Here is a 3,196-nt window from a genome sequence, read left to right on the forward strand (position 1 = left end):
GACTGAAATACACATTGATTGGAAAAAGGGATGTTGTGATGTCCTGGGGTCCTGAATTAGCAGGTACAAGCATAGATCACTACATTTCATGATTTTCAAACATACCAATCTCTCAAGAGATAAAATAATATGAAAGACAAGAGAATAATTTGTAATCAATAGAAAAATTTTAATAAGTATTAGGACGAGTTAAGTGTGCTCTTGTAAAGAAGAATTTAATATTTCAGTTTATATTACATGTTTAATATTTTATAGTAAGATTTTTTAAATGGCAATTCTGAAATATAAGATATCTTTTCAATTTCTTATCCTAACTGCATCCTTTTACATTTTTAGAAAAATTGAACAATGTTTATGTAGTGTTCTATTTGACTTATATGATTGGATGATATATTTCAACTATTATTTTTAAAATAGCAATTACTAAATTAATTTTAATCATAGTTGCTATATCCAAATGAATTTTAATCTATTATGAACATCAGCTCTTACCCCCAGGTAAGACAGGTGATTTTAAACATGCAAAATAATAACCTCTCTCTCTATATATATATACATATATATGCTATATATATGTATATATATTTACTTATGTATTCCACTAAAATTTTCTAATGCAAAGAAAAGATGATTGTTCGCAAGTCACTAGGTGTTGATAAATTTGCAAATAGTGTTTGGCTTCTTTTGTCAGTGTAGGTTATTTGTATGTTTCTAGAAATTCATCTGTTTTATCTAAGTTGTCAAATTTGCATAGAGTTTTTCATTGAATACTCTTATGAGACTTTTTATTTCTTTGGGGCCAGTGGTGATGTTCCATCTTTCATTTCTGATTTTATTTATTGACATCTTCTCACTCTTTTTGCGTTTTTCTTAGTCTAGCTAAGGATTTGTCAATTTTATTAATCTTCTTGAAAACCAGCTTTTAGTTTTGTTAACCCTATTACTTTTATTTTATTTATTTATTTAAAGATTTATTTTTTATTTATTTCTCTGCCCTTCCTCCACCCCGGTTCTCTGTTCTCTGCCCATTCACTGTATGTTCTTCTGTGACCACCTTTATCCTTATCAGTGGCACCAAGAACCTGTGTCTCTTTTTGTTGTGTCATCTTGTTGTGTCAGCTCTCCGTGTGTGCGGAGTCATTCTTGGCAGACTGCACTTTCTTTCGCACTTGGTGGCTCTCCTTACAGGGAACACTCCTTGCTCATGGGGCTCCCCTATGCGGCGACACCCCTGCGTGGCACCGCACTCTTTGCGCACATCAGCACTGCGCACGGGCCAGCTCCTCATGAGTCAAGGAGGCCGGGGGTTTGAACTGCGGACCTCCCATGTGGTAGGCAGATGCCCTATCCATTGGGCCAAGTCAGGTTCCCAATTCTATTACTTTTAAATGATCAATTTCATTTAATTCTGCTCTAATATTTGTTATTTCTTTCCTTCTGCTTGCTTTGGAATTAGTTGCTGTTATTTTTCTAGTTTCTCCAAATGTGCAATTAGGTCTTTAAATTTTAGCTTTCTTCTTTTTTAATGCAGGCATTTAGGGCTATAAATTTCCCTCTCAGTCCTACCTTCATTGCATGTCTTAAATTTTGATATGTTGTGTTCTCATTTTATTCACCTCAAGATATTTATTGATTTCTCTCGCAGTTTCCTCCTTGGCTCACTGATTGTTAGAGAGTGTGTTTTTTAACGTCCATATATTTGTAACTTTTCCAGTTCTCCAACCAGAGTGGTTTCCAGCTTCACTCTGCTGTGGCCAGATAAAGTGCTTTAATTTCCATCTTTTCTAAATTCACTGAAACTTACTGTATGTCCTAATATGTGGCCTATCATGGAAAATAATCCATGAGCACTCAAGAAGAATGTGTAACCTGCCGCTTTGGGTTGCAGTGTTCTGTCTATGTCTGTTAGGTTTGTTTCCTTTAGGATATTATTCATGATCTCCATTTCTTTATTGATCCTCTGTCCTGGTGTTCTATTTCTGAGAATGGTGTATTGTAGCCCCCCACCATGATTGTAGAGGCATCTATTTCTCTTCTCTGTTTTTTTTTTTATTTGTGCAAAGTAACCAGTGACATTGATGCATAAAACAAAACAAAACAAAAACCCACATAACAAGAACTAAAGCCTCCCAAAAAAAACCTTAACTCCCCTAATACTTCTACTTCAAAACAAACATATCAAACTTTATTTCCTTTAGAATGTGGTTATTCTTCATACTAATAAATATAAAAAACCATATATATATACATATATATATGAAGCAACAATGTAAACAATTATTGAGCTTCATCTTCTGGGCAAGAATGCAAAGTTAGTCTCTCTTCATAAAAAGTGTTACAATGTGAGGACACTTTATGTTTGCCTCTTTTGTCAGCACCAAGTCTGCTTCATCTGAATCCTTCCATTTCATAAGAAACATTAACCTTCCATGACTGTCCAAGGCACCAATTATGCATTCAGGATCAAGACCTCTAGCAAAGCCTCTTAGTTTGTCAGGAGCATCTCTTTTCTTCCTTGATTTGCTGTCATCAGATTCACTGTCAGATAAAGGTTTTCTTTTGTCCCATCTTTTTTGTTACCAGCTTTTTGAGAATTAAGAAATGCTTCAATTAATTCTGGACAATCTAAATTTTCTGCAGGCTCCCGAGTATTGTCAGCATCTGTAAATCCCTTCCACTTTAGGAAAGACTCCACCTTCCCATTTACTACACATCAATCCAGTGCTTTTTCTACCACAAATTCTTTAGGCTCTACCTCTTCAACAGTTTTTTACTCTTTCCATTCTGCTTCTTTCCCATATTTTTCAATCTAGTTTTATTGGAGGCCATTTTATATTGCAGACTTGAAGAGCTATTTTTCACCTCTTCCATGCTGCTCTGTTTCCAGGTCTGTGGCATCTCTCCCTCCCTGCGCACCTCCAGCTCCAGCCACATGCGAGGGGCAAGGGCATGTGGAGCTGTGCCAGGCCCCCCACCCCCCGGGGTAAGCCTGGGAGCCACAGCAATCACACCCTGCCGCGGCTAAGGAAGGGAGAGGTCGCCTCTCAGTTTTGCTGATCCTTGCCGCATGTGTTTTGGGGCACCCTGTAAGGTGTGTAAATATTTATGATTGTTTTTTCTTATTGTAAATTGCCCCCTTTTAAAATCTTTAGTGTCCTTCTTTGGCTCTTACAACAGTTTTGCATTTGAAGTCTAT

At 36.5% G+C, this 3,196-nt stretch overlaps 1 pseudogene; it reads right to left on the minus strand.

The window, feature by feature from the left end:
- Positions 1-2,277: 2,277 nt before the first annotated feature.
- LOC101417323 (chromobox protein homolog 3 pseudogene) lies at positions 2,278-2,829 on the minus strand (annotated as a pseudogene).
- Positions 2,830-3,196: the final 367 nt, after the last annotated feature.

This window comes from Dasypus novemcinctus, chromosome 8 (assembly GCF_030445035.2).
Source record: "Dasypus novemcinctus isolate mDasNov1 chromosome 8, mDasNov1.1.hap2, whole genome shotgun sequence".
NCBI lineage: Eukaryota > Metazoa > Chordata > Mammalia > Cingulata > Dasypodidae > Dasypus > Dasypus novemcinctus.